This window comes from Psammomys obesus, unplaced genomic scaffold (assembly GCF_907164565.1).
Source record: "Psammomys obesus unplaced genomic scaffold, mPsaObe1.curated_primary_1811, whole genome shotgun sequence".
NCBI classification, from domain to species: domain Eukaryota; kingdom Metazoa; phylum Chordata; class Mammalia; order Rodentia; family Muridae; genus Psammomys; species Psammomys obesus.
Window position 1 is genome coordinate 211,505 of NW_026590004.1, and position 14,809 is coordinate 226,313.

Sequence of the window (14,809 nt, forward strand, 5' to 3'; positions counted from 1 at the left end):
CAAAAGTTACTCACTAACCGTCTAAACGTCTTTACAAATATTTAAGCGTTCAGGCTGGAGATGGCTCAGCCACTAAAGCTAGGCTCAGAACCAAAATTACAAACATTTAAGCTGTGTGTATGTGGTCTGTATGTGTGTGTGTGTGTGCGCGCGCGTGTGTCAGGGGTGTGTCCATGTAGGTGCCATGGCAGAGGCTGGAAGAGGCACTGGATCCCCCGAGCTGGACATCCGGTCCCTGCAGAGCCCTGACTGGCGCTGGGTAACACCTGGGTCACCGGGGAAGCAGCAGGTGTTGTTACCTCCGGCTGTTCTGTGCTAAAATGTTGAGTTAGACTCTACTGTGGTAAAAGTATAAATACGGTTGCTCTGTCCTCATTGCTGTCCCTCGGACATGTTTCACCGGGACTGCAGAGAAGGCCCAGCAACTGGGAACACCCCCTCTTCTTCCAGAAGAAGAGGACTGCTTCCCTCGCCCACAACCATATGGTTGTTCCTGTGTCGCACAACCATGGCGCCCTTTCTGGTGTCTGGTGAGCACTGCATGCACAGGACGCACAGACACATCCTCAGATAAGACATTCACATACACACAGAACTACACGAAACAGTCCTTGCAAATTATGTGTTGTGCCTGTGAGTGTGGGCTCCCATGTGCCACCGCAGCAGGTGTGGGGGATTCTGGGTACCACACACAGGTCATCAGGCATGCACGGCAGGCACCGTTAGCTCGGAGCCACCTGGCCAGCCCCTGCTTTTCTGTTTCTTGAAGAAAACTTATTCTTTATCCTGACAGTTGTCATCCTGGAGCAGATACATTTTGCTTTCTCTGCATACTTTTATCATTTTCTCCTTGTCTTTGCTTCCCAGTCATCAGACCATGGTGACAATCTAGGGGTAGTTTTACTGTGTTTAACCCTCTTGTAGCCTGACGTACTTTTTAGATCAATAAGTTTCTGCTCCATCAAGTGCGAGCAGCTGGCAGCCATCACCTGCAAACGTTTCTTTTCTTTTTCATTTTTCCTTGCTTTTCTGTTTTCATTTTGTCCTAATTTACCCCCATGCCATAAGTATTTGTTTATTCCCTTGCTTCCGGGATACCCCTCTTCTGTGTAGTCCTGTTCTGCGTGGATCACCTGAGTGCATCAGGGAGCCCAGGCCTGTCTAATCTAACCTCGAGCTTGCCCCGTGCCACGGGGCACCTTGGGAGCTTGGCTCACCTGGATGTGATCAGAAGCCAGAGGAGCTGTGCTGGAGCCATTCGGCTCTCTTCACTCTCTACGTCCTGAAATGTACACAGCAAAACGCCAGCACCATCTGAGCACCACAGATCCTGTGCCAGGCTGACAACACTTCACCACCACACTCCAGAACAACGCTGCTGCGTTCTGCTCTGGGGACAGGCGTGCCTTGATGGCCTGGTGGTCTCACAGATGCCATTAAAGAGCTGAACCTCCCGATTGGCATTTGAATGGCACTGGGGTCTGTGTGACTGTCTGGGTTAAGGGTAACAAATCACTGTTACAAGACACTAGGAAGAGATGGGTGTAGTATTGATACTGACCCACGGGCCACTCTGTGTCAATTTCTTCACACCTTTTCCTCTCTTCTCTTTATATTACAAAGTGTGTGTGTGTGTGTGTGTGTGTGTGTGTGTGTGTATGTATTCTCTCCAATGACTGCTAAAGCCCACGTAGGGGCTTTTCTGTTCTACACTTTGTATTTTGTTGTCCACTTACAGTTTGTTTCTTTGCTGAGTGCCTGTCTGAAGAATTAGGATCCCAGTCCCTTCCACACAGCCAGCAGCAGCAGCTGTAACTAGTTTTTGCCTGATTCCACCACTTGCCTCCAAGTTAATCTCTGCTGACGGTTCCTTCTCTTCTTGTCAGGGGTTATAGTTCCCTGGGCATTTTCACGCCCAATGACTGATGTTTACCCTGGATATCCTGATGATACTTTTTGCTCCTTTCTGCTTCTGAGAAGGACGGGTTTAGTTGCAGCAGGTCAGGCGGTGACACACTCAGGCTTTGGACCTGGTAGGCCGTGCAGTGGATGTAGCTCACGCGTGGACTCAGGCCAGCTATCTGCTCAGTGACGATGCTCCTTAGGACCTCCCAGATCAGGCGAAGCCTTGGAAGAGGCTTGTATGTTGATCTGGGGGCTTTTTTTTTTTTCCCTGCCCAGCCACTGGAACTCAGCAACTCGACCCTCTTTTCCGGGTCGGCAGGACTGTGGCATTTGGTTTAGGATTTAGGAGCTTGCAAGGGTGCGGAGCACCCAGAGGTTCCAAGGGAAAAGCCCTAGCTTGACCTCACCTGCTGCAGCTCCCTCTCCGGAGCCCCCCACCATTCTTACTTTGGGTTTCTCTCTCACGCCTTCCTTGTCTAACTCATTCTCCAAAGACATTTGCTAGCGCACCCCTCCCCCTCAAAAATCATTTCTAACCCCCTAACTTAGCAGGTTATTTCAATGTAGCGTACCTCTAAGAAACAAAACAACAAAATCAAACTAAAACTGGAAGAGTTCTACATAAGCATCTATGATAACGCTACGCTGGACACTTACACCAGAATCCAAATCTCTGTTTCACTGGAACTTTGCCAAAGGATGCCCCCCCAAAAAAACAGAAGCCCAGCTTTGGGGGCTGAAGGGTCACATTCCTCGGACTGCTACCAAAGTAAGCACACACTCTATAGAGTTCTGGAACGCATACAATTCCCAGCATTCTAACACCATGGAAGAAAACATCCCGTAAGAAATGATAACAGGAAAAGCTGTGAGCATCACCTAGTGAATGCCGAGAGCATAGCGAAAATCCTTTGAATAACTGAAATTTTCTGAAGTCAACTCGGAAAAGCACAGCTAGTTTTCATAAAGGATCATTTGCATAAACTTTATTCTAAGAAAAGCCAAAAGCAATGAGAATAGAAGGTTATGTGCAGATAAGCTCACTGTCATGAATTTTATGTGTCCCCAGAAAATTAAGACGCAAGTTTCTGCCATTCATCTAGCTATTCGTCCGTCACTGTGTGCACCCATGAGACACTTTACGTCACGCATCAACACCAAACGTTTGTCACACACCTGCCCTTCCCAATGGCAACCCAGCAAGGCTACTGTATTGTGCCCTGCTGTGCTGAAAACGTCACACTTGGGGATAATGTCACACTTCCTTAGCAGGACAACGCCACTGTGAAGGCTCTAGGGCTATGCTTTTATACGTGGGACAAGGCTTCGGGGAAACTTCCTGAACGATCTTCAGAGTACCAACTATGCCCGCATGTGTGTTTGGCGGCCAAAGATCAACATGTCTGCCTCAGTCCCTCTCCACACTATTAGCTGAGAAGGAGACTCTCGGTGAGCCCAGTGCTCATCAACTCAGCTGACCGAAGTGCGCAGGGATCTGCCTGCCTCTGCTTCTCCACGTTCGGGGGTGGCACAAGTACCGGTAAGCCTAGCGATACGAGCGCATTGAGGATCGGGTTCTCACGCACGCACGGCACCCACTCTACCAACTGACCCATTCCCCAGCCCCGAATCTCAACATTTTAGGGAAAAACGTAAGTTCTGTTGGGCATGTCGGTAAGTCTGGCACTCGGGAGGCAAAGGCAGGTGGACTATATGTTCAAGACCAGCCTGGTCTACAAAGAGAGTTCCAGAAAGCAAGGGCTATGCTGCCCTCCACCCCCCAAATTTTTTAAGTTGTTTGAAAGACTCAAATACATTTTCCAGAAAGAATTTAACTTCTTAGCAGTATAAAGCTCTTAGGGCCCCTTAAAAAATATGGATAAATACTCAGTGAGTACTTCCTGCTGTACCTTTTAAAAGAAAGCCTGTTAAATGGGACAAGACACACAAAACCCAAGAGTTCAGACACACACACCAAATTAAACAGTAACATCAAAACAGTGCTCATTTAGATTATGCTTTGACAATATTTCCTGATACATAAAAACTGTATTATCCGTGCGGGCCATCCTAATCCTAAAGGTACAATATAAATAAAGAAATTCAAAAAGCAGATGAGCAGGTAACCGACACAGACACACAAACACAGCATGCGATGGATGAAACTTCCTTGGCCAAGACAACATATGACGACTGTCTGGAGTATCAAGCTTCGTTACACCTTGTTCTTGAATAAATACACACAGGCGCCCGCTAGCACACAGTCACACATGCACACACACAGGTCATGATGCAACCTGTGACTTTGTATTCCAACTTAAAAACTCATTCAACATGAGACAAAAATGATCCATAAAGTTTCAAACTTGCAATCTATTTGCAAGGTATTTATCATAACCTCTGTGAAGAAATTAAGACTTCCAATAAAATGTGTAAGAAAATTTTAAATGAACTTCGATGGAGAGCAGACTCCTTGCAAATCTGTTTCCTGGGCCACCCAGTAAATGCTGGCTGTCACTCAGGAGTCTAGAAAGTAATGCAGGGTGTGGTGGAGCCTGTCTTTAATCTCAGCCCTCTCCGGGTAGAGGTGAGTGGATTTCTAGCAGTTTGAGGCTGTCCTGGTCTATAGAATGAGTTCCAAGCAAGTCAGGGCTACACAGTGAGACCCTATCTCAAAACAAGGTTTAGGCACAACCTTGAATCCACTTCTCCTATCAAGGGTTCCTTAAGAATGCACTTTTAGATGGATCTTCCCAAACCTCTTTACATATGAGAGTTAAAATAAAAAAACAACAGAAACTTCTCATAAATTATTCACCCCAAACTCTTTTCCAGCATTTTGCTAGCCGGTCAGCACCATCTATTTTTACGCCACTGGCGCATAGCCTTCCTCTGTCTTGCATTTTTTCATTTCTTCATTCACAAGCATCTGCTGATCTTTTGGTACACCTGCCCTGACAACAAGCACACCCGAACAGGTCCTGGGTACTTACACGACTTAGTCTTCAGGCTACCACCCTGCACTGTCCTCCAACTAATTACCTTACTGCTTGCTTTTGACTGTTTCCTGTCATCTCGGTGTTACTAATTCCAACACATCAAGCTTGTTTCAAACATTTGCCTTAGCCCCAAGACTGTCACTCATTGTGGACTCACATAAGCGCCAGAAATATATGTTTTCTAACAGACCGCCCAGAGACTTCATACAACGCTGAATTCTTAGCTCACGTCCAAACAGCACCCACTGCTTCCGAGGCCACTTCCTCCAGCCACGGCCCCTGGAGGAAGGCTCCGCACGGCTCCGCACGGCTCCTCACTAGCCAGAAAGTTGAGTAATCCGGACAGCATTTCTTAACGTCACTGATAGGCACTGGGACCAGCCTTGCTAATGTCCAGGGAGGCAGAGTGATTTATCTCCACAGTGTTTTCCCAATGAAGTCATTCTTCAAGGCTCCAAAACAGAAACGGCTGACTCAGGAATCTTTAATCTATTGTTCCAGAAGTTAGGTGGCAAGCTGTCCGTTTCCCATTTAATAAAAGCGTGGAGATATTTCAACATGTTCCTAATTTTCACAGATCTCTAAGAGATTAAGAAGTGACTACTAAGTAATTCTTAATTCTTTGGCAAGTACTTCAAATACACAGAAAAAAAGAGGCAAGAAAGTGTGAGCGGGCTTGTGGGGAAGAGGGGAGGCTGAGGGAGGGGGAGGAGGACAAATGAGGGCAAAGGATGAACACAACCAAATGCAGCATGTGCACACGCGCGCGCGCGTGCGCGCGCGCTCACACACACACGTGCATGAAACGTCATAATGCAGCTATTTATTATGAATAATTATACAAGCTGCTGAAAATGAAAGCACAGTGCAGGTACTCACGGGGCTCACAGACTTGCAGATACTTATCTTATTTGGTGACTTTCCTCTAGGATTTGCTTTGATGGCTTCCTGTTTAACACTTGTTGCTAGTTTATAGTTATTTTAGCGTTTTCTTCCTAATTTTCAGTTACATTTAGACATATCATCCACACATATATTTGCCTCTATTAAGAAAGATGATTTCTAATGACATGATCAAATTTCATTACCAGAATTTCAGACAGACAGACAGATGCGAGCGAGCGGGTGTGGTGGTGCACGCCCCTTCATCCCAGCACTCTGGAGGCCCGCAGAACTCTGTGAGTTCAAGACCAGCTCTTGAACTCATAGCTCTACATAGCAAGTTCCAGGTCAGCCAGGGTGACATAGTGAGACCCCGTCTCAAAACAAAACAGCAAAATCGGCAGGAAGGGGATATGCTCCAGCCGGGAGGTAAAAAGCGTCGCCATTAACAGTTATACCATCGACAGTCCCTGAACACCTGTGTCCTGGGTAGTCTGGGAGCACAGAGGACAGACTGACCAGGAAGAACAGATAAGGCGCTGGCCGGCCGGATATTTTCTTGTCACCAAACATGTTTTCAGAGGCTTGAGGTTCAAGTTGAAAAGGACAATATGGTTAAAATAAAGGCTGGGGTGAGGGGATGCATTGTTTATGGAGATGGTGCGAGCCAGAGCATGCCAGACTCCAGATGCGGAAACGGCCAGGAAAACAGCCTCCTCAGGAAAACAGCCTCCTCACCGCTGAAGAGAAAGCACCAGAAGCCCAGGCTTTTGTTCCCCAGGGGACTTATGCAAGCAGGAAGCCAAGAACAACCGAGGCAGCCCCACCCTCCCCAAACGTCTGCTGGCCAAATCTTTTTTTATATAATTATTTTAATTTTTATTAATTACAGTTTATTCACTTTGTATCCCCTCTGTGCCTCCCTCACTCCTCCCTCCCAATCCCACCCTCCCTCTTCCCCACCGGTGTCTCTCTCTCTCTCTCTCAGTCTACTGAAAAGGGAGGTCCTCCTCCCCTTCCCTCTGATCCTAGTCTATCAGGTCTCATCAGGAGTGGCTCCATTGTCTTCTGTGGCCTGGTAAGGCTGCTCCCGTCTGGGGGGGGGGTGATCAAAGAGCAGGCCAATCAGTTCATGTCAGAGACAGTCCCTGTCCCCATTACTATGGATCGGTGGCAGTTCAGTATTCAAAATCTTTTTAATAAGGAAGTGTGCATTGCAATTATGAAGAAGTGTAAATTCTTTGATACAGACAAACCCACTTATACTCAGTAACTAACTGACCGGTCCCAAGCAGGAGTGGCTGGGATCAGAACTTCCTCGGCACAGGACGGATTGAAGAAGGGTGTTCATTGTGTGAGAACCGTGTGTGTGTGTGTGTGTGTGTGTGTGTGTGTGTGTGTGTGTTGGGGGGGGGTGTTCTCCACCCATCAGAGAGCAAAAGCATGCCCAGTCAGGGAGCTTTTGGCGGGTTTGCTTCGGAGGTTAATAATTTTGCCAATGCAAAATTTAGGTGATCAGATCAGCCTCATTGTTTACAAAGGAACTTCCCTGTAAGACAAGGCGGAATAGCTGCCAGTCACAAGCATGTTCTGATTTATTACTGAACTGTTCAGTCATCTGAATTATTATTCAGACGACAGGCACCCCGGTTTGCTTTTCTAAAGCCAGTCATTGTGGCACGGACTTGTGTTTCTAGCCCTGGAGAGACAGAATCAGGGGGATCCCTGGCTTGCTGGAGGGCCAGCCTAGCTGCATCAGACAGCCAGGTCCTCGTAAGACACCTTATCTAAAGGCCCCTGGTGAGTGACACCTGTGCTGGACCTCTGGCCTCCACACAGACCCACGGATACACACTGAATTACAGGTGTGCACACGCACACCGCCCTGCCACACACGGGGCGAATAAAGTATGCCTCCTTTTCGCTTCTGTTTCGTTCTGTTTGTTAAAACAGGGTCTCCCTGCGGAGTCCTGGCTGGTTCTAGAACACACTATGTAGACCAGGCTGATTTCCAACTCAGAGGTCCACCTGCCTCTGCCGCTTAAGTGCTGGGACTAAAAGCACCCGCCACTGGGTCTATCTAGCTAAGTAGGTTTCTTCTAAATGCAAAATAACGACCACATACATTCAAAAAAGTGTGTTAATGTATTGGCTCTTCTGTCTGCCTTCCCGCTGCGCAGGGCTCCTCTGTGACTCCTGAGTGTAACGCAGAACTTTGTAACCATGTCTTCTCAGCAGGGGCCATCTCACCCAACAAAAACTGGTTGGGTAGGAAGAAGAGGGGGAAAGAACAAACATCCCGAAACGGCTGTGGTCCACAGAAACACAGTGGGCCTGCCGCACTAAGCTTTCTCACGCCCTGCCCCGTGTTCTAGGGCCTCTGGCACTTTGCAGTTTAGCGGGCCCACTCTCCCCACGTTCTCCCCTGCTGCTTTCCCTGGGGTGGGAACAGCTTTCCTTTCCTGGTTCTTTGGAAAGAGTCCTGAAGGAGCACACAACAGTCCTGGATCTCGCTAACTCAAACACTTCCAGCATCCGAAACATTTCCAGCCACTTTCTTAAGCTAGATAATACCTTTCTGAGCTGGGCACGGTGGCTGCATTCAAGGCCAGCCGACTACAGGTATCCTGATGACTGAAACTGGTGTTGCCCCCAAAGAACCCAACAACCCTAATCAGCCAGAACTAAGTCTAACGAGGTCTACATCTCCTCTCCCTTCGAACCTTCTTTCTCTCCTACCTAGGGTCAGGGGGTTGGAAGGGAGACAGAGGCATTAAGGAACCCCAATTAAAACAGAGTAAAATACACATGCTTACAATCCTGTGTTCATGCTTACATGTGCACACACCCAAACAAGGCTCCTACGTCGGAAAACGTTCCTAGATTTCCTTGTAAAGCTCGAGATGGAAGCAACTCTTGTAAGCGGCCCCGCCTTTTCCGTGTCTGGCGAGAAGGGCTCACTCATCTCCACCTCTCCACCCTGAGTCAGCTTCCACAGAGCCCCATCGAAGGGAACCCTCCCGCACGTCTGCACTAGCCGTGGGGCTGGGGGACAAGGCGGGTGCACTTCCAGGAACATGTTGGCTGCGCAAGGCTGTGTCAGTTTCTCTGCACTCTTGCTCCGCTGACCCCACAGTCTGCTTCTCATTTTAACAGTCCAGGAAGGACCAATAGGCAGGAGGCCTCCACCACACAGCAGTCCATCCGAGTCTCCCTTTTTGCATTCCTTCTATCAGGGGTGGGACGGTCTGGCCTTTCACAGGTGACTTTTCTCCTGAAAGTGGCTTCCGCCTGCATCCCCCAGCTGTGCTCTTTCCTATTTCCCACAGTGAACGTCTGAACTCTTCCTTGCTCACCACCTCACACATCTCCTGAGGCTGGGGTGCCTTGAGGGTAAGGGCATTCCTAACTAACGGCAGCGCCCTGGACTTGGTGATGCTAATGCGCTCAGCGGCTTTATAATCCAAAGATGTTTATTCCGTTGCCCTGGGAGCAATTTCTTAATTAAGCATACCTTTCTTTCCTAGCATCTAAAGGTCAGGCTTTATTTAAGAACCTTGACCCTCCGGTAAATGGTAAGACTGTTGAATGAGTGAAGTAAGGGGCTAGGGAGGTTTGAGTCTGCCCTGTAGGCAAAGATCCTCAGGCGGAATCGGTGGTCTGTCATTCCAGGGCTCAGGTAGGGAAAGGGGGTGCCAGAAGCACACTGGCTGGCTGTACTTCCGAGCTCCCCAAACACTAAGAGAGCCTGCCTCTGTGAATAAGAGGAGTGATTAAGGAAGGCTCCCTAAATCAACTACAGGCCTCCACAGAAACTCGCACACTTGTGGTGTGCAGCTTCAAACACATAAGCCCACACACGTGAACACACATACACAGGCACCCCCCCCACACACACACATAACACACATAATAAAACAAGTGAGATGGTTGAGATAAATCTCAGGATAAAGAAGGTGCTACCAGCCATATGGTAGGCAAGTACTACGGGCATTTTTCCTAGCTGTGGGGAGAGGACCGCTTACAAATACTTGCCTGGCCTTTCAGTTAGGACACAGGCACCATCAAGGTGCTGTCCTAAGCAGAGAAAGAAACACACACACAAATGGAAGAAGGTCTACCAACTCAACTTACTGCCTTCTAGAGTATATTACCTGGAAAAATAACATGAAAAAATTAAAGCATCAGCGTGCTTGTCTGAAGTGTAACCGAGCTGCCAGGTGGAGGCTGGGGGCTGGAGAGCAGGGGGCATTCAGCTGCTTGGCGGGCAGCGGGTGTGGTGCCGTCCAGGGTGGATGTGTGGCGGGGAGATACCCTCATTGTCACAGTGCCTCGAGAGATAAGCAAGGCTCAGAGCCTTGGAGTGGCAGAAACAGGAAAGCTTGTCTGCCAAAGCACACACATTCCAAGCCCCTGAAACAGCTCTCGTAAGTTCTGGTTCTTCAAAACTCGCGGCTCAGAACAAAGGAAACACTGAAAAAGGTGAGCGTGTGTCTCTAACTCAAGACTTCGAGAAAGGATGTGATTCAAAAGATAGCTATGCTAGAAAACATTCAGACCCAAGGTTAGCTGGAGGAAGACCGAGTCTGGGACAGCACTGACTAACCACCCCCTCAGGTGAAGTACACAGAAAGTGAAAGCTCTCAGGCAGCTCCAGACAGGCTGCAGACATGGAGTCCTGACTGCTCACGTGCTTCGAGGAGGGAGCTGTCTTTACATGCCTGATTCACGTAGTTCACACTGGGAGGCAGGCTCTAAAACTCCGTTACACAAGGAACCTGGCGCAGCATGCTTCACTCATGCGAGGTCCTTTGAGTCCTGATTTTGCAGTGTGGCCAGAACTTAGCAGCAACTACTCCAACTTTCCAACTTGGGCCTACCCTCTGCACACTGGACCAATTTAAAACAATGTATATCTTTCACTATGATATTGTTTATATCATATTTACTTATTTTATTTTACCTATTTTTGGAAAAGGCCTGTTTCACTCATTAGCCCAGACGATTCTGGAACTCACAATGCCAAGACCAAGCTTACCTTACACTTGTAGCAATCCTCCTGCCTCCACCTCCTGAGTGCTGGGATTACAGGCATGTCTTACCATGCTTAGCTACCATTTATATTTTACAAGAAATGGAGTCAAAGACCCCTTCATACTAATGTCATCCTGGTTGTTTGTAATATGCATTCACAGGTGAACCAAGACTAGAGACAGGGCCAACCAACATCCCAGGCTTGCAGCAGAAAATCCTGGGAGGTGTCACAGTGAGACACTGTTGCCATGTGGGCGAGGGCAGCTGGTGGCCTAGACAGAATGGTCCATTAGGGTGAACAAATTATCATTTAGTTGCAATCAGTCAAAAGGACGTGGGCTTTGAAAATAGCTTATCCTTACTCAAAATTGAAATTCTGTTGCAGAGTAGCAGGTTGATTTCTGTCTTCTTGTGAAGGTGCTATGGTTAGTAAAAACATATTTAAGTCAGAGGGGAAAAAGGAGGAGGCCTTCGGGTAATGGGGAAAAAAGGTAAAAACTAAAGAGGACCAGGTGCAGTAACTCACATAAGAAATTCTATCACTCAAGAGGCTGAGGCAGGAGGCTTGCCAGAACTGTGAGGCAAGACTGGGCTGCAGAGTGAGGCTGTGCCTAAAACAGACAAGGGGAAGGACTAAGGAAGCCTGTCTGCATAAACTCTGCATACTCCAGCTGCAGGGCCTTTGGCAAGTCAGAAGCTCTGAGCTCCATTACCGCAGCGATACCAGGGATGGGCGCTATACCAGGCCAGCCAGTTTACATAACAGAAATGTACCTTAAATCATCAGGACAAGTCCTGCTGAGTAAGTATAATTTTATCCCATTTCTCTATAAACTTGTGCTTTATTATAATAATGCCAATGACTATAGATTAAAATACTACAGAAGATTTAAAAATCACTGGCAGGTGGTGGTGGAGCAGGCCTTTAATTCTAGCACTGTGGAGGCAGAAACAGGCAGATGTCTGAGTTCAAGGCCTGGTCATACAGAACAAGTTCCAGGACAGCCAGTGCTATACAAAGAAGCCCTGTCTCAATCATCAATCAACCAAGCAAGCAAACAAATAAGCAATCAAGCAACCATAATAATTTGATTCCAGACCAGCCTGTTCTACAGAGTGAGTTCCAGGACAGTCAACGCCTCACAGGGAAAACCTGTTTGGAAAAACCAATATATATACATATTGGTGTGTATATGTATATGTATATGTATATATATGTGTGTATGTATGTATGTGTGTATGTATGTATGTATCTGGGAATTTGCAGTTAAAATATTTCTGACAGTGAACTACTTTTAAAAGATAAACTTTACATAATCATGAAATTGTTTCTTAGAGTTCTTAAAACTTTTTCTTCACTAAAAGCCTCCTCCCCTTAAAAAAACAATGCACTTCTTGGGATGTAACTCAATTGATAAGATTGTCTGACTGGAGCCTCAGATTCCATTCCCCAGAACAGAATAAACTGGGTTATGGGCTCCTGTAACCCCAGCCTGGGCTACACGAGACCAACAAAACAAAAACTCACAACACTTTGTCAAGGTGCACACTCTGAGAAACAATAGATTAGTGTCCTTAACAAAGGCTTCTGGCAGTTTTGCTGATGAGAAGTGGTTAATTGCGCTCTCACAGACACTGGGTGGGGTCCCTACCTGCTGTCAGTCTAGAATGTGAACGAGGAAGATGTTTGCGCCAAAAAACGGCCCCCACCTCCCAGCTGGTCCTAAGTGATGAGAAATTCAAGTGCCACGTACTAGAGCTGTGTCGATCGAATCCCGTAGTGTTGTCCACATAGCGAGCGTGAGTTGTAAATCTGACTAAAAGTCCGAGAAGTTCAGATTACCACCAGGTTTTTAGCGGCTTTCTACAAATCACTAGAAAACGAACAGAACGCGTGTGGAAGCTCCGCTGCTGGGTCGTCTGCAGAGTTCTGTAAACCAAGAGGTCTGAAGTCCTTGTATTCCGTCACCCAGATGGCATCTGGATGCCTGGTCCACTCTAAAGCCTTGTCCAAGCGTCGGTCGACCACTGCAGACCCGGCAGAAACGTGACCGTTAGCTAAGGCCACACTTCACACACTAATACCGCAGTCTGTACAAGGGAGTAAGACAGCACCTCTAACGGGTAATTTAAGAATCTGTGAGCCAAGCTCAGGCACTCCCACAAGATCAATTAGTCTTATTTTTCACTTTAAGGAGGACACGGACCCAAAAAAATGTTTCTCAGCTGCTTTGCGAACCCTTAAGGAGTTGGAAACTCGCGAGGGTTTGCCCTCCCCCTCTAAGAAAGCATCCGCACAAGCACGGGGAGGAGATGTGGGCTGAGCCGGCGCAGAGACAGGTAAACCTGACGGGCTTTAAAATAACTGAAAGCTGAGGTACACAGCCAAGCGTTGGGGGAGGGAAGAACTGGCTGCTGGGTCCGGGGAGAGAGGCTTTGGTGTCTACACAGCACACCCTGAGACTCCTGAGGGGCTGACTCTACCCCAAACATCTCTGTGCTGGGAACCAGAGAAAACGAAGGTCCTGTTAGGCTCGGCTTGGGATGAAGGCAGCGGTCCTGGCCGCAGCCACTGGCCGGGAGACCGGCCCCCCTGGGCGGGGGGGATGTGAGCAGCGCCCTCCCGTCACCCTGGACCTGCAGGTGAGCAGCTTGGTGCTCCCTGAATCCCGGTGGAGACCTTCCATTGCCCCTTCCTTCTTCAGAAAGTGTAACTTCAGGCATTCCGGGGTGGGGTGGGCGGACGAGGGCGTTGGGGAGAAGAGCCGAAAACCCAGGCCCCAGCATCTCCGGGGTTCTGAAGGTAAGGGAAGGAGAAGCGACCGAGCCATCCCTGCCGCGACCGCGTTTTCTCCTCGCACGCCCCTCCCCCAGCCCCCGGCCCCTGCGGCGGCCGCGCCGCGCTGGGCGTCAAGCTAGGGGGTCCCTGGCACGGTCGCCGGGGCTCCGGTGGGTTGGGTGGGGTTAGGGTTAGCGAGCTCCGGGACCGCGACGCTGAGCTCCCAGAGCCCGGGAGGAGGCAGGGACACCAAAGAGGCAGGGCGGGCGCGTCCGGGCTGGGGCGCGCCCGGAGAAGCGAGTCAGAGGCCGGGCGCCGCCGGCTGCGCCTCTCCATCCCTCCCGCGGGTCCCCAGCCCTTACCTCTGGGGTCGAGGGAGTCCACAGGAGACGGTGCCGGGGCGCGGGGGAGCCGTGCCGGGGTTGGGCTCAGCGGCGGCCGGCGGCCCCCATGGCTCGTCGCGTGTGCCGCGGCGGCGGCGGCGGCGGCGGCGGCGGCGCCTCGGTCGCTCCTCGTCCTCTCGGCGGGCTCTGAGCCGGGACGCGGCTAACGCCCCAGCCCCGCAGCCCCGGTTCCTCCTCCCCGGCTGCGAGCGAGCGAGCGGAGCCGCCTCCAGCGCCGCCCCGCGCGCCGCCCTGGCCCGCGGCCGCCAGCGCCGCCCAGCGCCCAGCCCCGGGGTCGCCGCCGCCCGCCCGCCCGCCGAGCCGCCGCCGCGGTGCCAGCCCCGCTGTGACGCAGGCAGCGGTGCCCGGGAACTTCCTCCCCGCCAGAGACCACCCAGCGCCCGGGGCGGGCGGGCCTGCGCTGCGCGGGCTGCGGAATCCCCGGGATCGGTCCCGGCCGCCGCCGGACGATCGACTAAATCAACCCTCTCCGCCGCCGGACGACCGAGCTGCCGGAGCCGGCCCCCTGGCGGGCACTGCGGGGCAGAGCCGCTGCGTCCCCGGCGCCCCGCGCGCAGCCCTCACAATGCCAGAGAGCGGTGGCTTCTGTGCGCATGGCATCCGCTCCGCTCCCACACCGCAGCTCCTCCCCGGGCTAAGCCTGAGGGAGCCGAGCGGCCCCTGCTAAAAATAGTCCTCCTGGGAACTCCCTGAGGGTCAGGATGGAGATAACCCTTCTCCAGAGAACCAAAGGTCCGAGGAAGCACGGGATGGGGAGGGGTGGGGCGGAGGGGGAGGGGTGTGCGGCGGGAAATACTGAAGGGAAC

At 50.3% G+C, this 14,809-nt stretch overlaps 1 protein-coding gene across 1 annotated transcript in view; it reads right to left on the reverse strand.

Moving 5' to 3' along the window:
* Lrrc8c (leucine rich repeat containing 8 VRAC subunit C) overlaps positions 1 to 14,157 on the reverse strand; it is a 73,446-nt gene extending 59,289 nt beyond the window's left edge. Inside the window, exon 1 of the mRNA XM_055605524.1 lies at positions 13,962 to 14,157. The gene's annotated coding sequence lies outside the window, so the exon portion shown is untranslated. The remainder of the gene's footprint in view (positions 1 to 13,961) is intronic.
* Between the last annotated feature and the right edge of the window lie 652 nt (positions 14,158 to 14,809).